At 41.4% G+C, this 25,390-nt stretch overlaps 1 protein-coding gene across 3 annotated transcripts in view; it reads right to left on the bottom strand.

The window, feature by feature from the left end:
* The window catches only part of wdpcp (WD repeat containing planar cell polarity effector), a 161,320-nt gene extending 136,247 nt beyond the window's left edge, over positions 1–25,073 (bottom strand). For 2 of the 3 annotated variants that reach the window (XR_013578649.1, XM_078556529.1), the window contains exon 1: positions 24,976–25,073. The gene's annotated coding sequence lies outside the window, so the exon portion shown is untranslated. Of the gene's footprint in view, positions 1–19,557; positions 19,581–24,975 lie in introns of those variants that run through there. The other variant, XM_078556530.1, reaches the window with a different exon arrangement.
* Between the last annotated feature and the right edge of the window lie 317 nt (positions 25,074–25,390).

Below are 25,390 nucleotides of genomic sequence, written 5' to 3'. Positions count from 1 at the left end.
TAACTATATGTAGTCATTTAAAATCAACATAACAAAATTTATGACTTTAAAATGGGAAGGAATTACATAAGTAAGCCATGGTTCAATTATCTCCCACTCTCTAATCCCACCTCACCTGGACAACACACAATCGTGACTGTGTGCGATGCCGCAGGAGACTTATTAGTTATATATTATGTCTTGCATTTAGAGCAAGTTTTCTGTTATGCAACATTATCTTACTTCTCACACCTTCATCATCATACTTCCATTGATTGGTTCAAAATGTAACAGCTGCAAAAAAGAACTGAAGAGTGTCATGAAGCTAATATATATAATATTATTGGAAATATTTTTCTTTTAAAATAGAGGTTTAGTCTGTGGGTGTGTCTTGGATTAAAGCCAGCTAGTCTGGGTGCTTTGATGTGTACTAGTTTTGATATATAAGAGAGATAGCATGTATTTGCATTTTTTTGAATAGAGCATTCAAGAAGTGGGGTGAAAACTACCACCTACCTAGCAGATACCAAGCAATATGTTTACATTAGTAATAAAATTGGTACTAAGAAAGGGGTTTTATTGTTAAAAGAGGTGAAGTTCAGAGGTTGGTGATTCAATGAGAATTTATATTCAATGAGCGGTGCCAGATATAACTTCAGTAGTTTTGTGTGTGTAGAGCAGAGGCAATGTGAGATCAAAAGCGGCTGTAAGCCTCCAGCTGTCTCCACAGGAACCAAAGTGAAAAGGACCTTATTTTGAATTCGTAAGATGAACATGCTTTGCCTGGTGGTTGGTTAAGTCCATGGGTTGCTGTTGCCTTAATGGAGATTAGTTTGGGAATTTGTTAAAAGTTATGATAGTAGTACTTTGTAGCCATGTTGGAAAATAAACATAACCCTAGCATCACACACATTCTAAAACAAATAAAAGGAACTTGACAATCTTAGTCGCTCTAGAAATCCTGGATTTGGCCTTGATATTTCTATTCAGAGCTGTGGCTCAGTTGGCCGAAGCCATATCCCACCGTCTGAACATCTGCCTTGTCACAATTTTAAAGGATGCCTTGGTCATATTTATTAAGCCCAAGTAGCACAATGCATCTCATTTCCCCTGACAGTATCTGGTTGTTTTTCAAGATATTGTAAATAAAAACTAAGGATTAAGTGTCAAAAACTTTTTTTTAAATAGAGGTAGTACATATGTGTGAATGGAGTGTCAGAGAGGAAAAGGAATTGAATCGGACACCCACTTGAAATATAACAGATTGTACCCAGTACACACGTTACAGCTTCATTTATGTTCAAATTTATTAAAAATCTTTAATTTATTTCTCTCTTCTAATTGGGGCCATAAACCATAGATGTGAGGGTAGCCCACATCTCCAACCAAGCGTGCAGCACTAAGTTTCCAATTAAAGATTAAGCCATTCATTCTTTCAGGGCCTTCAAATAATGCAGGCAGCGACATCAGACTACTGTGTAACAAAAGCAATTGGGGCTGTTCCCTTGATAATGTGCATTACATGATACATGAAGATCAAATTTGACTGATTGGAAACTATCTGCACTTTTAAGGAATGATAACCCTTTCTGTAAACGGTCATGTGTACAGCCTAATGGACACCTGGGTTGGAGTTATTCCTGGGGAGCCTGGCTCGTGGAAAAAGTTCTGCATCCCACTTGTGGGTGTCTTCCATCCAGCAGGAAATGAATGAAGTTTTTTTCTCCTAGTTGACAAACATAGCATATTAATCACACGCTTTATGTAGATATGAACTGTTGACTGGCTTAGTTGGCAGCTGTCCTTTGGGGTAGCCTGGAAGGATCCTATTGCTTAGAAACTTAATGGCACTGTATCATTCACAGATATGGAAAGATCCGTGAAATCAACCCAGAACAAATGGTATAAGCTCTAGTACTCCAGTGAAGGCAGTAAAGATAGGTCTGTTCAGAGATACCAACTGCAAACTGAAGGCTTTACAAAAAGATGCAAAAACACCATGGGAAAGGGAAGCAAGTTATTTAAGACAGAAGTGGATAAATACTCATTGTCAAAATGTCTGCTTTAACAGGAATGGAAATACCAGCCAACTAACTTTGAAAGTTAGATCAAGGTGAGGCCTTTTTCAAATATTTATTTTTTAATTTTTATATATATATATTTTTTCCTACCTATTTCTATTATTATTATTTTTAAAATGCATTAATTGTTTTATCCCCAACTTTTAGCCTATTTCAATTTTTTCTCCCACACCGTCCCCTCCCCCTACCCCACCCCCACGAGGACCATCTGCAACTTGCTCTGCTTTCTACTCTTAATGTCACTATTAGCACATCCTTTAGCCAGTATCACCACCATCAACACCCCTTCGATCTTTTGTTTATGACATCTTTTGCAATCTCTCCTTTGCTTCCCCCTATCACTGGCCTTCTATCCAGCTTCACCCATCCCACCCCCCCTTAAACAGTATATATTTCACCACATTTTTACTTCTCTTTAGTTCTGAAGAAGAGTCATACGGACTCGAAACGTTAACTCTGTCTTTCTCTCCACAGATGCTGTCAGACCTGCTGAGTTTTTCCAGCAATTTTTGTTTTTGTTTCAGATTTCCAGCATCCGCAGCATTTTGCTTTTATCAAGGTGAGGCAGGTCCATTCTGCCTTGGTCAGGTTTAAAAATTCCTACAAAATTATTTTTCTAAAGAATGGCCCAAAGTTTCAGTATTTTTCAATATTAAACTTCTCATTACTTTACTCCAAATTAACATAATCGTTGATTTCAACTCACATGCAAATAATATATAATCTAATTACATCCTCAAAAACTCAGCACTGGTCTTGTGACCTTATGAACAAAACAACTGTAGGCGCATCGGATCTACTTTTACACATAATTGCTTTATTCCTAAGGCGTTTTGTCAGCTTTCCACCGATAATATTAGAGTTGGCTCAGAGTGCAGTTGTTGGTACTAAACGCTCTGAGGCGGGTGCACTGTCACGCAACCGCTGCCCTGCTTTTTCTACACTAGTAATTATAGCTTAGATTTAGACCTGAATTGCTAAGTTATTGCAGCAATTAGAAAAATTCTAATGATTTGGTGCTCCAAGTGAAACTTTGCAAATTTTGAACCTGAATCCAACTTCATAAAATATGAGCTACTAAGTCAGGGGTTCCTAAAACTCGAAAAGCACAAAGAAAAGCTCTCTTAATTCCCAGGGTGGTGCCAAAAGTAAGACCCGGAAGCTAATGCATAAGGTGTACACATAAAATCTGATGCAAGCTGAGCAAATTCCTAGAAATTTACATACACGCCCTTTACTGCTTTTATTTTGAAATGACAGCAACACTAAACAATAATTGGTACGCAGGTCCAAACTGGAAGGCCCTGTGCACATCTTATTTTGGGCTTAAGGCCTCATCTTAATACTACCAGAATCCTGCAGGTGCCTACTGGACCTCCAAAGCCAGCTTATCCACGTTGACAAGACCAATGTGTGCCAGCTGCCAAGCCACAGTAGCTCACAGGAAATAGCTTGGCAGAGTGGGGTTGGGGGCGGGGGTGCGGCGGGGAGGTTGTGGGAAGGGTTAAGAGCAAGCTGCCCAAGTCCACAGAATGTTGTCACACCTGCTCCTCCCAGGTCCACATGAAGGTAAATTTAAAATTTCAATGAGGGCTGCCAATGGTCCCTTTAAAGGTCCAACACCACATGGACTGCAGCGGTTCAAGAAGGCAGCTCACCACCAGATTCCCAAGGGTCATTAGGGATGAGCAATAAATGCTAGCCTTGACAGCGGCACCCACATCCCATAAATGAATAAATAAGCTCAGGTTCTTGGGATGTAACTTTGCAAAATTGGATGCTTTTGTCCTCTTTTGCAACTGAGAAACAATGCCATCCAATTGTGCCCCCCACCACACCAGAAATATCTAAACCATTAAATAACTGAAAGAACAATTAACTACTTTTGTGGGTGTGTTAAAGATCATATTAGGCTATTATATTTATCTTTGTTTATTTATACACTATATACTGTGATAATAATAGATCTGACTAAGGAAAAGCTTTCCATAATAGTATTTGTTACACATTATTCATTAAGCAAAGTTGACTTGGAGACTAAATAGGGTTTTCTGCCTTTGAATGTACACATTTTCCATACATCACAGTAGTAAGATAACAGAGAAAATTGCAAAGGACACAAGTAATTTCAAGAAGTGGTGTTGCAACATTGAGATCCAATGTCCTGTCCTAATTTCAGCACGTGGAATGGCAGCAAAGAGTACCAAACTGCCAACTACAGGGAAGGGAACTGAAACCTCAAGACAGCTGCTTTCTACCTTGGAGGTCTGAACCAAAATGGAAAGCCAAATGGAACATCAAAACTCCATCATCCCTGGACATTAAATACAGGAGGCAGATCAAATAACCATTAGTGGTTGTAAAGGATGGGGATCATTTAATATAATACTTAAATCTGAACATTTGTGATAATTCACTCCAAGTATAGTGAGCTGCAAAAATGATGAAACAATGAACATTTAACTGATTTCACTAAATGGGAATTGAAACAATGAGTGCTCAACTACTGATGGGGAGAAGGTACAGAATTGTCAGTATCTTTATGTGGCATGGCTTACATGGGGTGGAAAAACTGCACAGAATCATCATCATTTAATACATCTTTACAGGATTATGCGCTTCATCATTTTTCTGCTTTGAATAAAGACTTCCTTCAGGGGATGGCCAAGCATATTGAAATGAGGAAGAATAAACAAATCTTATCTGTGCAATAATACACTCAGTACTCTGATAACTATCATTTCTATTTTACAAGAAACTTAAAATCTAACTTCTAGACTAATGCCTGAAATATTTCCAAAATTACTAGTTTACAGCTTATCTTGAAAAATTAAAGTATTTGGCATATGGCTGGTACAATACAAAAAGGAGGAGAGCAGTGTTAAAATGAACAACTTCCAAAGCAAAATGCCTGCTAAAAAGACTGAATCATAATTGTCACTCCATTCTAACAACATTAACAGCTATCTTACCAGGAATACTAGTTCTTATACAGCAGTTTGCATCATATGCCATGGAGTGAGCTATTGGCACAGTTCGATGCCACATGGTATAAATGGGAAAATACAGACTGTCATCATTACTAAGTGTTACATTCTGCAATCTTGCTGAACTCTGAAGTTAATTCTTACAGAAAGGAGTCACATTTCTAGAGGAAAAAGGCATTATTATAACACAGCAATACATTAACTATGTGGAATGATCGATTTGTAATCTTTGTTGTTTGCCCACATCTTGGTGTTCCGCATCATTCACTGTGCAAAGATTACAAATAGATCATTCTACGTAGTTAATGTATTGCTGTGTTATAATAATGCCTTTTTCATCTAGAAATGTGACTCCTTTCTGAAAGAAAGAATTAACTCTAGGATTCAGCAGGTTCACAGAAAGTGAAGTCATAGACCCTGAACCATCAAACTACAATAAGCCCAACCATCATTCAAGGCCAGAAATGTGGCATTCCCATATAGGAAGTAAATGGCGGCTTAGTAAAAATTGGAACTAAAGAAGTAATAATGAACAGGAAATGATCATAACCAGATTAATAAGCAGGAACTGGAATGCAACTTTGAACAAGAGTGCTGGGAGTTGGGTGAGTCAGGGAATTAGGGGAAAGGGGGGAAGGAAGTGCTCCTTTGCTTTTTCTAACTTTTTCAGTCTGTAGGAATTGGTTCTTACTCTACTACAGGGGAAGAAGCTAGCTGTTTGGTGAGTATCTGGTAAGTGGTTATGGTCTATTCTATTCCTAAGATTTAAAATAGTATACAAACTGGTGGAAAGGTTAATAAAAAGTATAAAAAAGCAAAATAATTAATTGAATAAAATAATTAAGTAATTAATTAAAACACATTGAGGATGGCAGGACAGGTGATATGTCATGGCTGCAGCATGTGGGAGTTGCTGGATGCCATTGTGATCCAGGGCAAACACGTCTGCAGTATGTGTTTGCGGCTCGAGGAACTTCAGTTTTTAGAGTCACTGAGCTGGAGGCCGAGCTGCAGACATTGCAATGCATCAGGGAAGGGGAGGGGGAAAGTTACCTGGGCACTTTGTACCAGAATGCAATCACACCCAGGGTCTTCTGATTTGGTCAGTGGTCAAAGACAGGAGGATGAGACTGCGAGTGTGGCAGTAAGTAGACTCAGAGGGCAGGAGTGCAGCCTTTGCAATTGTCTGACAAGTTTGACTTCTATCAGCTTGTTTTGGTGAGAGTGGGGAATGCAAGGTGGATGAGCCGATAGGCCATGGCATCATGGTACAGGAAGCCATTCAAGCGGGGGAGCAGAAAGGAATGTAATGGTAGTAAGGGACAGTATAGTGAAGGGGATTGACACTGTTCTCTGGAGCAAAGAGCAAGAGTCCAGAAGGCTGCGTTGCCTGCTCGCTGTCAGGGTTCAGGACATCTGCTCAGGGTTCAGGACATCTGCTCAGAGCTGGAGAGGAACTTGGAGTGCGACGTGATGGTGGATCCAATTGTTGTGGTCCATGTAGGTACCAACAACATAGGCAGGACAAGGAAAGAGATTCTGCATAGTCAGTATGAGGAGCCAGGCACCAAATTAAGAAGCAGAACCTCAAAAGGTAATAATCTCTGGATTATTATTACCTGAGCCACATGCAAATTGGCATAGGGAAAATAAAATTACAGAGATTAATACGTGGCTCAAAGACTGGTATGGTAGAAGTGAGTTCCAGTTTGTGGGGCACTGCCACCAGTACTGAGGAAAGTGGGCATTGTACCATTGGGACGGTCTACACCTGAACTGTGCTGGGACCTGTGTTCTAGCGAGCCGCATAACTAAGGAAGTAGAGAGGATTTTAAACTAAATAGTGGGGACAAGGGATCAAATTTGGGAAGATGTGGTAAATCAAAGAGTAGAAACAAGGTAAGAGAAAGGTATCAATTCAGGAAATGATAAACAGACCATGACAGGAAGGGACAGAGAGTACAAATCTCAGAATAAATCAGCAGATAAGACTAGAGGTTACAAAAATAATAAAAGGACAAAACTAAAGGCTCTGTATCTGAATGCACATAGTATTTGAAACAAAACAGATGAATTGATAATGCAAATAGAAATAAATAAGTACAATCTGATAGCCATTGCAGAGACATGGCTGCAGGATGACATAAATTGGGACCTGAATATTGAAGGTATATGACATTTAGGAAGGACAGGAAGCTAGGAAAAGGTGGAGGGATGGCTCTGTTAATTAATGATGGTATTAGCAATGTAGAGAGGGATAACCTAGGTTCAGGAAACCAGGATGTAGAAGCGGTTTGGGTAGAGGTGAGAAATAATAAAGGCAAGAAGTCATTTGTGGGAGTGGTGTACATGTTCCTTAACAGAAACCACATGGGAAGACGGAGTATAAAGGAAGAAATAATGGAAGCTTGTCAGAAAGGTATGACGATAATCATGGGGAATTTTAATCGACATACAGATAGGAAAAATCAGATGGGCCAAGGTAGCCTAGATGATGAGTTCACAGAATGTTTTTGGGATAGTTTCTTAGAACAGCATGTTATGGAGCCAACCAGAGAGTAGGCTACACTAGACCTGGTATTGTGCAAGGAGATAGGATTAATTAATCACTTCATAGTGAAGGTGCCCCTAGGTAGCAGTGATCATCAACTGATTGAATTTTACATTCAGTTTGAGGGAGAGAAGAATGGGTCCAAGACTAGTATTTTAAACATAAATAAGGGCAATTATGAAGGCATGAAAGCAGAGCTAGCTAAAGAGAACTGGCAAATTGGGTTAAAGGATAGGTCCATATGGATGGAATGGCAGACAATTGAAGGGATATTTCAGAATACACAGAATAGATACATTGCAACAAGAAAGAAAAATTCCAAGGGGAGGACCCACCATTCATGGTTAACCAAAAAAGCTAAAAAGTTAAAGATAGTATCAAACTTAAATAAAAAACATATAAATGTAAACGATGGCTGGCAGGTCAGAAGCTTGATAAAAAAATGCAGAGAATGACTAAAAGATTAATAAGGAGGGAAAAATTAGAGTACAAGAGAAAGCTAGCTAGAAATATAAAAACAGATAATAAGAGTTTCTATAGATATTTTAAAAAGAATTAACAAAGTGAGTGTTTGTCTCACAGGATAAGAGAATGCAAGGAGAGCGGCGGAGACACAGGATAAAAGAGCACGAGGAGAGTGGCGGAGACACAGGATAAAAGAGCTCGAGGAGAGTGGCAGAGACACAGGACAAAAGAGTGCGAGGAGAGCGGTGGAGACACAGGATAAAAGAGCGCGAGGAGTGTGGCGGAGACGCAGGATAAAAGAGCGCAAGGAGAGCGGTGGAGACACAGGATAAAAGAGCGCGAGGAGATTTCCAGGGAGCAGAGTCGGAGGATGGAGTTCCAGATAGGTGAGTATAAAAACCTTACCTCGGGGATTCGTGGACCTCGGGTCTTAAAAAAAATTAAAAGTGGCGTAAATCTGTGACCTGATTGGCTGGTAGGGAATTTACACTGAATTTGAAACTAAAACATTGTTAAACTAATTAAACCAAATAAATTAATCACTTAATTAATAAGTAGAGGGCATCTAGACCAGAATCAAGGGATTACTGTTTTTAGAATTTAGCATTTATAATAGAAATCTAGCCCTAGGGAGCGTATAGTTAATAAGCAGTTATTAGATTTAAATTAATTTATTAAATAGTTCTAGAAATGGCAGTTGCTGGCATGAAGTGCTTCACCTGTGGGATGTGGGAAATCTATGACGCTTCAAGTGTCCCGGACAACTACATCTGCAGGAAGTGTACCCAATTGCAGCTCCTCACAGACCGCATGGATCGGTTGGAGCAGCAGTTGGATGCACTTAGGAGCATTCAGGTGGCGGAAAGCGTCATTGACAGGAGTTTTGGAGATGTGGTCACACCCAAGGTACAGACAGATGGATGGGTGACCGCTAGAAGGGGCAGGCAGTCAGTGCAGAAATCCCCTGTGGCTGTCCCCCTCTCTAACAGGTATACCATTTTGGATACTGTTGGGGGGGGGATGGCCTATCAGGGGAAAACAACAGCAGTAGCCAGAGCAGTGGCACCACGGCTGTCTCTGTTGTTCAGCAGGGGGCGCCAAAGCACAGAAGAGCAATTGTCATAGGGGACTCTATAGTCAGGGGCTCAGACAGGCGCTTCCGTGGTCGTGAAAAGACACCAGGATGGTATGTTGCCTCCCTGGTGCCAGGGTCCAAGATGTCTCTGATCAGGTACGGGATATTCTGAAGGGGGAGGGAGAACAGCCAGAGGTCGTGGTACACATTGGTACTAATGACATAGGCAGGAAGAGTGACGAGGTCCTGCAGCGAGAGTTCAGGGAGTTAGGCAGAAAGTTCAAAAACAGGACCTCTAGGGTTGTAATCTCAGGATTACTGTGCCACGTGCCAGTGAGGCTAGAAATAGGAAGATAGTGCAGCTGAACACATGGCTGAACAGATGGGGTAGGAGGAAGGGTTTCCGATATCTGGATCAGTGGGATCTCTTCCGGGGCAGGTGGCTCCTGTACAAGAAGGACGGGTTGCATCTAAACTGGAGGGGCACCAATATCCTGGCTGTGAGGTTTGCTAGTGTCACTCGGGAGGGTTTAAACTAGTATGGCAGGGGGGTGGGAACCAGAGCAATAGGTCAGCAGGTGAAATAAATGACTGGGAACTAGTGAATATGGCCAGTAGGACTAAGAGGAAGGGCAGGCAGGGAGAAATTACTGAACACAGTGGGACTGGGGGTCTGAAATGCATTTGTTTCAATGCGAGAAGTATAACAGGCAAGGCAGATGAGCTTAGAGCTTGGATTAGTACTTGGGACTATGATGTTATTGCTATTACAGACACTTGGTTGAAGGATGGACAGGATTGGCAGATAAACGTTCCAGGATTTAGATGTTTCAGGCAGGATAGAGAGGGATGTAGAAGAGGTGGGGGAGTTGCACTGCTGGTTAAGGGGAATATCACAGCTGTACGACAAGAGGACACCTCGGTGGGCTCATGCAGCAAGGCAATATGGGTAGAGCTCCGGAATAGGAAGGGTGCAGTCACAATGTTGGGGGTTTACTATAGGCCTCCCAATTGCCGGCGGGAGATTGAGGAACAGTTATGTAGGCAGATATTGGAAAGATGTAAAAGCAATAGGGTTGTTGTGGTGGGTGATTTTAACTTTCCCTATATTGACTGGGAATCACTTAGTGCTAGGGGTTTGGATGGTGCAGAATTTGTAAGGTGCATCCAGGAGGGCTTCCTGAGACAATATGTAGATAGTCCAACTAGGGAAGGGGCAATACTGGACCTGGTATTAGGGAATGAACCCAGCCAGGTGGTCGAAGTTTCAGTAGGGGAGCATTTCGGGAAAAGTAACCATAATTCAGTAAGTTTCAAGGTACTGGTGGATAAGGATAACAGGAGTCCTCGGGTTAAGGTGCTTAATTGGAGGAAGGCTAATTATAACTACATTAGGCAGGAACTGAGGAATCTAGACTGGAGGCGGATGTTTGAGGGCAAATCAACAACTGACATGTGGGGGGCTTTCAAACGTCAGATGATAAGAATTCAGGACCGGCATGTTCCTGCTAGAATGAAGGATAAGCATGGCAAGTTTCAGGAACCTTGGATAACGAAGGATATTGTGAGATTAGTCAAAAAGAAAAGGGAAGCATTCGCAAGGGCTAGAAGGCTGGGAACAGATGAAGCCCGTAGAGAATATAAAGAAAGTAGGAAAAAACTTAAGCAAGGAGTCAGGAGGGCTAAAAGGAGTCATGAAAAGTCACTGGCAACCTGGATTAAGGAAAATCCCAAGGTCTTTTATACATATGTAAAAAGCAAGAGGGTAGCCAGGGAAAGGGTAGGCCCACTCAGGGACAGAGGCAGGAATCTGTGTGTGGAGCCAGAAGAAATGGGAGAGATACTAAATGAATACTTTTCATCAGTATTCACCAAAGAGAAGGACTTAGCAGTCGATTTGTCTAGGGAAGAGTGTGTAGATAGCCTGGATAATGTTGAGATCAAAAAAGGTGTTAGGCGTCTTGAAGAATATTAAGGTGGATAAGTCCCCAGGGCCAGATGGGATCTACCCCAGAGTACTGAGGGAGGCAAGGGAGGAGATTGCTGGGGCCTTGACAGAAATCTTTGTATCCTCACTGGCTACAGGTGAGGTCTCAGAGGACTGGAGAATAGCCAATGTTGTTCCATTGTTTAAGAAGGGTAGCAGGGATAATCCAGGAAATTACAGGCTGGTGAGCCTTACGTCAGTGGTAGGGAAATTATTGGAGAAGATTCTTCGTGACAGGATTTACTACCATTTGGAAGCAAATGAGCATATTAGTGAGAGGCAGCATGGTTTTGTGAAGGGGAGGTCGTGTCTCACTAACTTGATCGAGTTTTTCGAGGAAGTGACAAAGATGATCGACGATGGAAGGGCAGTGGATGTTATATACATGGATTTCAGTAAGGCCTTTGACAAGGTCCCTCATGGCAGTCTGGTACAGAAGGAAAGTCGCACGGGATCAGAGGTGAGCTGGCAAGATGGATACAGAATTGGCTTGGTCATAGAAGACAGAGGGTAGCAGTGGAAGGGTGCTTTTCTGAATGGAGAGCTGTGACTAGTGGACTTCCGCAGGGATCAGTGCTGGGACCTTTGCTGTTTGTAGTATACATAAATGATTTGGAGGAAAATGTAACTGGGCTAATTAGTAAGTTTGCAGACGACACTAAGGTTGGAGGAGTTGCAGATAGTGAAGAGGATTGTCAAAGGATACAACGGGATATAGATCGGTTGGAGACTTGGGCGGAGAAATGGCAGATGGAGTTTAATCCGGACAAATGCGAATTAATGCATTTTGGAAGGTCTAATACAGGCAGGAATTATACAGTAAATGGCAGAACCCTTAAGTGCATTGACGGGCAGAGGGATCTGGGTGTACAGGTCCACAGGTCACTGAAAGTGGCAACGCAGGTGGTTAAGGTAGTCAGGAAGGCATATGGCATGCTTGCCTTCATTGGCAGGGGTATTGAGTATAAAAGCTGGGAAGTCATGCTGCAGCTGTATAGAACCTTGGTTAGGCCACACTTGGAATATTGCGTGCAATTCTGGTCACTACATTACCAGAAGGATATGGAGGCATTGGAGAGGGTGCAGAGGAGGTTTACCAGGATGCTGCCTGGTCTGAAGGTTATTAGCAATGAGGAGAGGTTGGAGAAACTCGGATTGTTCTCACTAGAGCGATGGAGATTGAGGGGCGACTTGATAGAAGTTTACAAAATTATGAGTGGCATGGACAGAGTGGATAGTCAGAAGCTTTTTCCCAGGGTGGAAGAGTCAATTACTAGGGGACATAGATTTAAGGTGAGAGGAGAATATTATAGAGACGTGCGGGGCAAGTTTTTTATGCAGAGGGTAGTGAGTGTCTGGAATTCGTTGCCAGAGGAGGTGGTGGAAGCAGGTACGATAGTGGTGTTTAAGAGGCAGCTTGACAAATACATGAATAGGATGGGAATAGAGGGATACGGACCCCGGAAGTGCAAAATGCTTTAGTTGACGGGCAATATGATCGGCGCAGGCTTGGAGGGCCGAAGGGCCTGTTCCTGTGCTGTACTTTTCTTTGTTCTTTGTTCTTGTAAGAATTGTCTGGTCGGCAAGCGGGGCCTTAGATTGTCAGTTCGGTGGCTGTGCGCCCGCCTAACTATCAAAGGCCTATTAAGGCCATTAAGAAAGTAATTAAAGTTGTTAAGAATGCTGCCCGTCCAACCTTAAGGTTAGCAGGCAGGCGAAGAGCCCAGGCGGCCTTCGCATTTTTCATGAAATCTCATCCACGGGCGAGATGTCCTGAAAATTTTTTTTTACCTTTATTACATTTTTCAGAACTTAAACTAATCTCCCTGAGACACATCCATGCCTTGGAGAGTTCTGCGCGCTTTCGCGCACGACTCCGGGAATACCCCCCATCTGCACAGCACTTCTGGGTGTGTGTCACACTGTAAGGCCTGCCTACGTAAAATGGCGGCGTGCACCCGATCGGGGGTGCCGATTGGGTTCGCGCTCGCTCCCGCCCACCCCCGCACAAACCACACCCGACGGGGGGAAAATTCAGCCCACAGCAAGTAAGTTGGGGGAATTAATAATGGAAAATAGGGAAATGGCAGATGAATTAAACAGGTATTTTGCGTCAGTCTTCACTATAGAGGATATAAGTAACATCCCAAAAGTAGCTGTAAATCAGCAAACGGAAGAGAGGGAGGAACTCAGGAAAATTACAATCACCAGGGAAGTAAGTGGTACTGAGCAAATCGTTGGAACTGCGGGCTGACAAGTCCCCAGTCCTGATGGACTTCACCCTAGCGTCTTAAAAAGAAATGGCTAGTGAGATAATTGATGCATTGGATTTAATTTTCCAAAATTCCCTAGATTCAGGGAAGTTCCATCAGATTGGAAAATAGTGAATGTATCTCCTTTATTCAAAAAGAGAGAGAGAGAGAGACAGAAAGCAGAAAACTACATTCCAGTTAGCTTAACATGTGTCATAGGGAAAATGTTAGAAATTCAATGTAATCAGGCTGAGTCAATCAACATGGTTTGGTGAGAGGGAAATCATGTTTAACCAATTTATTGGAGTTCTTTGAAGAAATAACATGTGCTGTGGATAAAGAGGAATTGGTGTATGTAGTGTACTTAGATTTCCAGAAGGCATTTGACAAGGTGCCACATCAAAGGTTATTGTGGAAAATAAAAGTTTATGGTGTAGGGGGAAACATATTGGCATGGATAGAAGATTGGCTAGCTAACAGGAAGCAGAGGGTAGGCATAAATGGGTCTTTTTTAAAAATTCATTCATGGGATGTGGGCTTCGCTGGCTAGGCCAGCATTTATTGCCCATCCCTAGTTGCCCTTGAGAAGGTGGTAGTGAGCTGCCTTCTTGAAGTCCTTGTGGGTGTAGGTACACCCACAGTGCTGTTAGGGAGGGTATTCCAGGATTTTGACCCTGTGACAGTGAAGGAACAGTGATATATTTCCAAGTCAGGATGGTGAGTGGCTTGGAGGGGAACTTCCAGGTGATGGTGTTCCCATGTGTCTTCTGCCCTTGTCCTTCTAGATAGTAGCAGTTGTGGGTTTGGCAGGTGCTGTCTAAGGAGCCTGGTTGGCAAGATGTAATGAGTGGACAGGGATCAGTTTTGGGGGCTCAACTTTTTATTTATATAAATGATTTGGATGAAAGGACTGAAAGTATGATTGCTAAATTTGATGACACAAAGATAGGTAGGAATGTAAGTTGCAAAGAGGACATAAGGAAGCTACAAAGTGACATAGGTAGGTTAAGTGAGTGGACAAAGATCTGGCAAATGGAGTATAATGTGGGAAAATGTGAAATTGTCCATTTTGGCAGGAAGAATAAAAAAAGCATATTATCTAAATGGTGAGAGACTGCAGAACTCAGATTCAGAGGGATCTGGATGCCCTAGTGCATGAATCACAAAAAGCTAGTATGCAGGTACAGCAAGTAATTAGGAAAGCTAATAGAATGTTATTGTTTATTGTGAAGGGAATTGAATACAAGAGTAGAGAAATAATGATTCAGTTATACAGGGCATTGGAGACCAGAAGGATGTAAATGCATTGGAAGCAGTTCAGAGAAGAAAATGAGCCTGGGGAACTAATAATGGAAAATAAGGAGATGGCAGATGAATTGAACAGGTATTTTGCATCGGTTTTCACTGTAGAGTATATAAGTAACAGACAAGGTTTACTAGACTAATCTGTAGAATGGGTGGGTTGTCTTATAGGGAAAGGCTAGACTTGTATCTGTTGGAGTTTAGAAGAGTAAGAGGTGACTTGATTCTAAGAGGGGTCTTGACAGGGTGGATGTGGAGATGATTTTTCCTCTTGTTGGAGAATCTAGAACTAGGGGTCGCTGTTTAAAAATAAAAGGGGTCGCCCATTTAAGACAGAGATGAGGAGAAATTTTTTCTCTCAGAGGGTCGTGAGTCTTTGGAGCTCTCTTCCTCAAAAGGTGACGGAAGCAGAGTCTTTGAATATTTTTAAGGCAGAACTAGATAGATTCTGGATAAGCAAATGGGTGAAAGATTATCAGGGGTAAGTAGGAATGTCAAGCTGAGGCCACAAGCAGATCAGCCATGATCTCATTGATTGGCAGAGTAGGCTCGACAGGCCGAGTGGCCTACACCTGCTCCTAATTCGTATGTTCATATTATGTTGTATGCTCTTAACATTCACATGGCCATTAGATTGCACAGTGATTACATCACAGAAGGTTACTTTTTTTGTCAGAATTGTTAAATTCCCCACATTACACAGAGACTACACTTCAAAAGTACTTCACTGGTTTTGGGGCATCCTGTGGTTGTGAAAGGCGCTATATAAATGCAAGTCTTTCTTTCATTAGGGATTTGTCCATTTCCCATAAAACCCCATAACGGTTTCATAAATAGGTCAGTTTTAACAAACCTTAGCACAGTTATGATCTGCTGTGACGGTTTATTGCAGTTTTCTTTTTAGTTCAACTCATTTTAAAATCCTATTTTGGCAGCACCCAACTGAGAGGGCAAGTGAGTAAGCAGGACCTGGATAACAGACTGTAATAATTATGATCGAGATGATCCAGTTTCTGATTTCCTCTGTTAAATTTCTCTCTCCCTTATCTCTGTTTCGCACTCCATCAGCCAGCCTGACTGCGATAGAGAAGTCATATATGGGAAATTGCAGGAGCAAGCCCATGCCCCAGTATTCTACATCACAACACTCCAGTACACTAACATACTGAATCATCTATATAACTGTATCTCAGGAGTACCTTGCTGATTCAATACCATGTCAAGGGAGTCCTAATGGCTTTATTTGGACACAGTTTTCAACCAAATTGCAATTTCCACAACCTGTTAACCAGGCTCCTTCATTGCTGATTTGACAGTGAGAATGCTGCCCTCCTGTGGCTATTTCATCACTGACACTTGCTGAATTCTGGGGCAAGTCTCTAAAAGTATCCCCATTGCTGAAATGGCAGGAAGTAAGTTCCAACATGCAATATCGTTTGTGCAAGTTCATGAGATTGGTGCTTTAAAGCTTCACAGTGTTACTTAAGATATCAATGGATTTTTAACTCCTAACTCAAAGTCTGGCTGTAGTCTGACAAACATTTTGTTCATTTGATGAAGATTTAAGAATAGATGTAATATTCTCAAAATCATGTTCCAAAACCGAAGAGTCTAGCTGGGTAAACTGATTATATGATTCATTGACCACAGGGGGGAATTGTGCATGAAAAGGGTACGAGTTTAGAGAGTTGCTAGTGTTCAAGCACAGCTCCCACTGGGATCATATTTGATTAGTTGTAATCTAGACCCTCGATTCTCTCCCAGATATAAAGAAGGCATCAACTGAATTCCTGCTTTGAATTAAGAATCTACCCCCACTATACAGGCAACATGGCACAAGTTGTACTCTGCAAGCTGCTTTCCTCCTTGTCTCCCAGATACTAGTCTGCATTAATCTGTCAATTACCCAAACTGAGTGAAAAGGAAATGTCCCAATAAAGTCTATAAGAAGGTGAAAAAAACAGTTGACATACATAAGAATTCCATTTATCAAAGGTTATGTACCTTACAGTTTTAGTTACACAATTGTTGCCTCAAGGGTTTGGAGAATTGAACTTCATTCTTGCAAAAAGTGATAGCTGGAGCAACTGAAATGTGGGGCACATTTAAAGGATAATTGACTAAGACAAAGCATATTAAATTGTCCTTGTATAAGATTTTGGTCAGACCTCATTTGGAATAAAGTGTCCAGTTTTGATCTCCTCACATGTTAGGTGATATTGAAGCTTTGGAAAGAGTGTGAGGCAGGGTCACTCAACTGGGTTATCAAGATAGGCTGAAAGAGTTGGGACTATAAACTTTAGAGAGGCACAGATTTATGGATGACCTGATAGAGGTTTATTCGATGATGAAGGGAATAGATTGTCTTCCATCAATCAAGAGCGTTGCCTCTAGGACTTCCATTATTACTCAGACAGGCAACAAGAACCAAAAATGCCACATGTCAAGTTACCTGTGGACCAGGTAATTGTGAAGCTGGGGGAAAAAACTGGTGCAACATGTCTTCCAAACATGAACTGATAGTGCAATGAAGTCTAAAATAATGGTAGTTCAGCTGGCTGATATCTTCCATTCTTTTACATGTAATTTCCAGAACAATGCTCAAAAGTTGGGTGTTACTTCCTGCAGCTGCCCAAGCATGTCCCTGAATTACTAAGAAAGTGCAAGACAGGGCATAGTGCAAGAGTTCTACCATAAATACCTCCCCTGCCCAATGGAGACAGGTGTAATCATGCCTTCGCAGTACAAGAGATATCAGCCCAGTATCTCATGTCTGTGGATTATTTTGCAGACAATACCCCTAAATGGTGCACTTGTTATGTGGACATTTAAGCGCAGTTACTGCAGAATGCATTTGGCTGTAGAAACAATTTCTTCCAAGTGTTTAACTAGTGCAAGCAACCACCGGGGTCAATTTAATGTAATGTCTGTTCTTACAGATGTCCGCCAATGCATCTAGTTGTTACACCATCTAACATACCAAAGAAGATTTGCATAAATGTATTAGTCAATTCAATGAGGTGTCAGCTGTGGCTCAGTGGGTAACACTCTCATTTCTCAGTCAGAAGGTCATGGGTGCAAGTCCCATTCCAGAAACTTGAAAGGTGAGTTAAAAAAGAGTCAGGCTCATATTCTGCTATTAACACCTTCTCTGGGCCATTGCTTTGTTCCTTTATTACTACTATTCCCACTCCCTTTGCCTTTTGTTCCATGACATCTTTGCCCTCTAACCTATCCCTGATTTACCCTTTTGTTCTACCTGACCCTTCCCCCCTTTTCAATAGCATATTACCCATCACATTTCTACCTCCCTTCAGCTATGAAGAATTGGACTCGAAATTTTAACTCTGTTTCTCTCTCCACAGATGCTGCCAGACCTGAGTTTTTCCAGCACCTTCTGTCCCTTGCTATTATATTCCATTCTCCTTGTAATAAACACCAACATTTGCCTTCCTAATCACTTGCTATACCTTACTAACTTTTTGTGATTCATGTACCAGGACACCCAGATCTCTCTGTACCTCAGAGTTCTGCAGTCTCTCTCCATTTAAATAGTATACTGCTTTTCTATTCTTCCTGCCAAAGTGGACGAATTCACATTTTCCCACATTATACTCCATCTGTCAAATTTTTGCCCACTCACTTAACCTGTCTGTATCCCTTTGCATACTCTCTACCTCCTCTGCCAACGTACTGCCTACCTACCTTGATGTTATTGGCAAATTTAGCAACCATACATTCGGTTCCTTCATCCAAGTCATTGATATAGGTTTTAAATAGCTGAGGCCTCAGCACAGATCCCTGTGGTACTCCACTCGTTACAGCTTGCCAACCTGAAAAAAGACCCATTTACCCTACTCTCTGTTTCCTGTCGGCTAACCAATCCTTTATCCATTCTAATATGTTACACCCTATACTATGTGCTTTTATCTCGTGTAGTAGCTTTTGACGTGGCACCTTATCAAATGTTACCATGTTATCACCATGTTATTGATAACTGACCAGCCAGTCAGCCAGGGATATAGAAAGGTAAATCAATCACTTAGGATGGGATTTTCCAATCTCAGTTTGCCAATTCTCTATTGTAGTAAGCCGCACGTGTTTAACTCTAACAGTACCATGCTTAATGGGGCGGGGGGTGTCCACACCTGTCAACCTATATCTAACCTCTATGCAATTAGGTAAGGTGGTGAGGAAGAAGTATGACATAAATAACAACTATATTTTATTATTTTTTCTTTATTTATTTACACACTTAAACCAAATGAAAATTAGGATAACTTTCCCTAAACAGAAGCAAGAGGCGTTGTGCCCATTCCCAAAGCTTTTACTCCTCCAAGAAATGAAATACTACCTACAGCTATTTTGTACCATGGATGTAATGACCCTGTAATCAGCCAATTAAAAAAATCATGGATAGACTGTTTGTTCTTCCAAGACAATAAAATACTGAAAGGCTTTTCCTATTGTTTTACCCCAAACACAAGGCATCACTATTCAACAGCCACACTGAAAAGTTTTAAAAGATCATATGACATGTAGAAAAAGTTTGGGCCTAGGACATTATGCACTATATAATCTTTCAATCCATTGGTTATTTTTCATCGCCATGTTTTGCTACTTTTCCCCTCTCTTTATGTTACATGATTTCCTAGCAGACTAGATAACTCATCAAACTAACTCCATTCTGCTCCATGGCTAATTGTTGAGAAGGAATTTACTTACTGGTTTCCCTTCCCACACTCTTATTAAGCTATTATAATACTCTTGTAATATTTCAATACATCTTTAATACATTTCTATTCAACTCTACTGCATACTAAACGTGTTGGTATAGTTCTGACAAAGGATTTCCAGCATTTCTGTTTTATAATATACTTGTTTGATCTTTTCAGAAAGAAACAAATGGAATCCTGTATTCTTCTTGCCTAACAGCAGAAAAATAATTCCTTTGTTTAGTTCTATGGTACGAAATTAATGTTTAACAATTAACCTTTATTGCCCATCATCTAAATGCCCTTGTTCAACCACGTTGCTGTGGGTCTGGAGTCACATATAGTCCAGACCAGGTAAGGACGGCAGATTTCCTTCCCTAAAGGGCATTAGTGAACCAGTTTTTACGAGATGGGCCATAGTTTCATGGTCATCATCAGACTTCTAATTCCAGATTTTTACTGAATTCAAATTGCTCCCAGTGTGGTCTCCTCTACAGCAGGGAGACCAAACGCAGACTGGGTGACCGCTTTGCGGAACACCTCCGGCCTGTCCATAAGCGTGACCCAGACCGTCCTGTCACTTGCCATTTCAACATACCATCCTGCTCTCATGCCCACATATCCATCCTTGACCTGCTGCAATGTTCCAGTGAAGCCCAACACAAACTGGAGGAACAGCACCACATCTTCTAATTAGGCACTTTACAGCCTTCTGGATTTAACATTGAGTTCAACAACTTCAGACCATGAACTCTCTCCTCCATCCTCACCCCCCTTTTTAATCCCCTTTCTTCTACATTAATTTTTATTTTTTATCCACTTACTTTATTTTTATTCATTCACCCGCAGTTTTATCCCCTTTTTAAATCCCATTTTCTATCCTTTTTTCACCCACCACCGCCCCCTCCCACAACCAATTTTCTGTTTTTATAAAAATAGTGAAGTTTTACTGCAGCTGTACAGGGCATTGGTGAGACCACATCTGGAGTACTGTGTACGGTTTTGGTCTCCTTATTTCAAAAAATATATAACTAAAGTGAAATTGGCAAATAAGGGATAGGTCAATAGAGATTTAGCAGCAGACATTTAAGTGGATATTTTAGAATACACAGAATAGATACATTCCAACGAGAAAAAAAATTCCAAGGAGAGGACCCACTATCCGTGGTTAACTAAAAAAGTTAAAGATAGTATCAAACTTAAAGAAAAATCATATAATTACACACAGATGGGTGACAGGTCAGAGGATTGAACAGAATATAAGAAACAGCAAAGAATAACTAAACGATTAATGAGGGAAAAATTGGAGTACCAGAGAAAGCTAGCTAGAAATATGAAAAGAGATGAATTTTTATAGTATTTAAAAAGAAAAGATTAACAAAGTGAGTGTTGGTCCTACAGAAAGTGAGTCTGGGTAATTAATAATGGAAAATAAGGAGATGGCAGATGGATTACACAGGTATTTTGCATCGGTCTTCACTATAGAGGATACAATCAACGTCCCAGAAATAGCTGTAAATCAGGAAATGTAATGAAGGGAGGAATTCGAGAAAATTACAATCACCAGGGAAGTGGTACTGAGAAAATTGTTGGAGCTGCGGACTGACAAGTCCCTAGGTCCTGATGGACTTCATCCTAGGGTCTTAAAAGAAGTGCTCATGAGATAGTTGATGGGTTGGTTTTCATTTTCCAAGATTCCCTAAATTATGGGGAGGTTCCAAAAAGGGAGGGAGACAGAGAGCAGGAATCTACAGGCCAGTTAACTTTATATCTGTCATAGGCAAAATTTTAGAATTGATTGTTAAAAACGTAATAGCTGGGCACTTAGATAAATTAAAGATAATCAGGCAGAGTTAGCTTGGTTTTATGAGAATGAAATCATGTTTAACTAATGTATTGGAGTTCTTTGAAGAAGTAACATTTGCTGTGGATAAAGGGAACTGGTGGATGTACTGTACTTAGATTTCCAGAAGGCATTTGATAAGGTGCCACATTAAATGTAATTGCAGAAAATAAAAATCATGGTTTAGGGGTAACATATTGGCATGGATAGAAGATTGGCTAGCAAATAGCTAACAGAGAGTAAGCATAAATGGGTCTTTTTCTGGTTGGTGGAACGTAACAACTGATGTTACACAGGGATCAGTGCTGGGGCCTCCATTTTTTACAATTTACATAAATGACTTGGACGAAGGGACCGAAGGTACGGTTGCTAAATTTGCTAATGACATAAAGATAGGTAGGAAAGTAAATAGTGAAGAGTACATAAGGAGGCTACAAGGGAATATAGGTAGATTAAGTGAGTGGGCAAAGATCTGGCAAATGGAGTATAATGTGGGAAAATGTGAGATTGTCCATTTTGGCAGGAAGAATAAAAAAGCACATCATCTAACTGGTGAGAGACTGCAGGGCTCTGAGTTACAGAGGGATGTGGGTGTCCTGGTGCATGAATCGCAAAAGGTTAGTATGCAGGTAAAGCAAGTAATTAGGAAAGCTAATAGAATATTATTGTTAATTGCGAGGGGAATTGAACGCAAAAGTAGTGAGGTTATGCTTCAGCTATACAGGGCATTGGTGAGACCATATCGGGAGTACTGTGTACAGCATTGTTCTCCTTATTTAAGGAAGGGTGTAAATACGTTGGAAGCTGTTCACAGAAGGTTTACTAGATTAATACCTGGAACAGGTGGGTTGTCTTGTGAGGAAAGGTTGGACAGGCTAGGCTTGTATCCGCTGGAGTTGAGAAGAGCAAGAGGTGACTTGATTGGAACATACACGATCTTGTGTGGTCTTGACAGAGTGGATGTTTCCTCTTGTGGGAGAATCTAGGACTAGAGGTCACAGTTTAAAAGTAAGGGGCCACCAATTTAAGACAGGGATTTTTCTTATTCATTTATGGTATCTGGACACGCTGGCTAGGCCAGCATTTTTGCCCATCCCTAATTGCCCTTGATAAGGTGGTGGTGAGCTGCCTTCTTGAACCTCTGCAGTCTCTGTGATGTAGGTACACCCACAGTGCTGTTAGGGAGGGAGTTCCAGGATTTTGACCCAGCGACAGTGAAGGAACAGCGATATATTTCCAAGTCAGGAAGTTGAGTGGCTTGGAGGGGAACTTCCAGGTGGTTGGTTAGCAAAATTAAAGCACGAGATAAGAGGTAATATACCGGCATGGATTAAGGATTGGTTAACCGGCAGAAATCAGAGAGTAGGAACAAAGGGGTGATTCTCACATTGGTAGGCTGTGACTTGTGGGGTATGGCAAGAATCAGTACTTGTGCCCCATCTGTTCATGATATATATCAATGATTTGAATGTGGGGACCAAATGTAATATTTCCAAATTCACGGATGACACAAAGCTAGGTGGAAATGTGTGTTGTGAGGAAGATGCAAAGTGGCTTCAAGAGGATTTGGACAGACTTAGTGAGTGGGAAAGAACATGGCAAATGGAGTATAACGTGGAAAAATATGAGGTTATCACTTTGGTAGAGGAACAGATGTGCAGGGTATTTATTAAGGTGAGCAATTAGAAAGTGTAGATGTACAAAGGGATCTGAGTGTCCTCATCAATAAGTCACTGAAAGCTAACATGCAGGTGCAGCAAGCAATTAGGAAGGATAATGGCATGTTAGCCTTTATCACAAGAGGATTTGAGTACAGGAGTAGCAAAGTCTTGCTTCAATTGTATAGAATCTTGGTTAGACCGCACCTGGAGTAGTATGTGCAGTTTTGGTTCCCTTACCTTAGGAATGATATTATTTTCATAGAGGGAGTGCAACGAGGGTTCACCAGACTTGTTCCCGGGATGGCGGGACTGTCCTATGAAGAGAAACTGGGCCTGTATTCTCTAGAATTTCGAAGCATGAGATTATCATTCATTGAAACCTACAAAATAATTAAAGGGATAGGCAAAGTAGATGCAGTTAAGATGTTTCACCTGCTTGGAGATTCTAGAACCAGGGGACACAATTTCAAAATAAGGGGGAAGCCACTTAGGACCGAGATGAGGAGAATTTTTTTTACTCAGAGGGTATTCTCTACCCCAGAGGTATGTGGAAGCTCAGTCATTGAGTATGTTTAAAGCAGAGATTGACAGATTTCTAAATACCAATGATATAAAGGGATATGGGGATGGTGTTCAAAAAAGGCATTGAAGTGAGTGATCAGCCGTGATTGTATTGAATGGCGGAACAGGCTCGATGGGCTGAATTGCCTATTCCTGCTCCTATGTTTCTAGTAAGAGCTGTACAGTGGGCAAATTTATTAATGCTACTTTAATGTGACAAACAATTTTTTTCTGGGTATGGGGATGGAGTGGGTATGGAGTTTCCACAAAAAGCAGAAAGTTATTTATAAAAAAAATGACCAACTCCACATTATGGTTTTACAGTAATTACATTACATAGAAAATACAGTACAAAAACATGCCATTCAGCCCAACCAAACCCTGTGGAATTTATACACCAGACAAACCTCCCCCCATCCCTCTTCATCATCCTAACATCATAACTTTTTACCCCTTTCTCCGTTCCCTTAATACCAGAATGCTATTCACCTTAACCACTCCCTGAGAAAACTCCACATTCTCACTCTCTTAGGTGAAGAATTTTCTCCTGAATTTCCTGGCGGATTTATTAGTGAATTTTTATATTTATTGCCTATAGCCTTGGATTCCCACACAAGTAGAAGCATCTCCTCTACATGTACCCTTTCATAATTTTCAAGTCCTCAAACAGGTTACACATCAGTCTTCTGTTTTCTAGTTACAGTAATAAGTTACAGCTTGGAAGGACTTTACAACATGCACATTCAGGCTCAGCACTGTCACATGTCCAACAAGTGCTCTAATAATCCACACAATCCCAGCTTTATTAACAACAAAAACAAAAATAGCTGGAAAAACTCAGCAGGTCTGACAACATCTGCGGAGAGGAATACAGTTAATGTTTCGAGTCCGTATTACTGATGAAGAGTCATACGGACTTGAAACGTTAACTATACTCCTCTCCGCAGATGCTGTCAGACCTGCTGAGTTTTTTCCAGCTATTTTTGTTTTTGTTTCAGATTTCCAGCATCCGCAGTATTTTGCTTTTATCCCAGCTTTATTAAGATTGGAAGGCTGTGTTCCTCTTGTTTTCCACAGCAATGATTTCACTCTTGGTGGAAGGGGAACAGCACAGAGCCTGTGTGCTGGCTCTTTGAAAGGGCTAGACACTATTCCCCGCCCCCCACCAGCCCTCCCCCTATACCCACATCACCCTCATTGTTTTCCCCTTCAAGTATTTATCCAATTCCCCATTTGAAAGTTATTATTGAAGCTTCCACCTCCCTTTCAACTGGGGAATTCCAAATTGCAACAAGTTGCTGCATAAAATAATTTCTCCTAATCTTCCCCTCTGGTTCTTTTCAATCTGTCTCCCTCTGTCTCATTGACCCTCCTGTCAATGGGATTCTCTCTCTCTCCAACATTCCCCAGTGCTGATGGAAGGTCACAGACAGGAAACATTAACTCTCTTTCTCTATCCACAGATACTGTCAGACCTGCCGATGATTTCCACCATTTTCTGTTACGATAACTTTACCTGTCAGTCCCTCTTATCCACCGCACACCGTCTCCTAGCAACCAGCCCAGGCCGCCCATTGGGGCGCGCAATCATTTCCGGTGATCCACCGGAAGTACATCCAGCCCAGTCCCACCCCATCATGATCACTCCGCCGGTTATATAAAAAAAGGGCGTGATTGAAAACAACATTAACCACTCTGGAAGCACAAGTGTACAATTTTAACATGTAGAACAAATTATTAACATGTTAAAGTTAACGTTAACTGTTTTTATTGCTTTTTAGTGAGGGGTTCGGTTCATTGAACGGCGGCACTATTTGTTCTCCATTAGCCTATATGCGCCAGACGGAGGGATGCAGGGTGTGAGATGGGCGCGCGGTGCCTGCTGGGGGTTGTGGTCCGATTCACCAGCGGTTCCTTGCTGTCAGCGCGGT

The sequence above is a fragment of the Cetorhinus maximus genome, chromosome 14, assembly GCF_964194155.1.
Source record: "Cetorhinus maximus chromosome 14, sCetMax3.hap1.1, whole genome shotgun sequence".
NCBI classification, from domain to species: Eukaryota; Metazoa; Chordata; class Chondrichthyes; order Lamniformes; family Cetorhinidae; genus Cetorhinus; species Cetorhinus maximus.
This window is presented reverse-complemented; position numbering and strand designations above follow the sequence as displayed.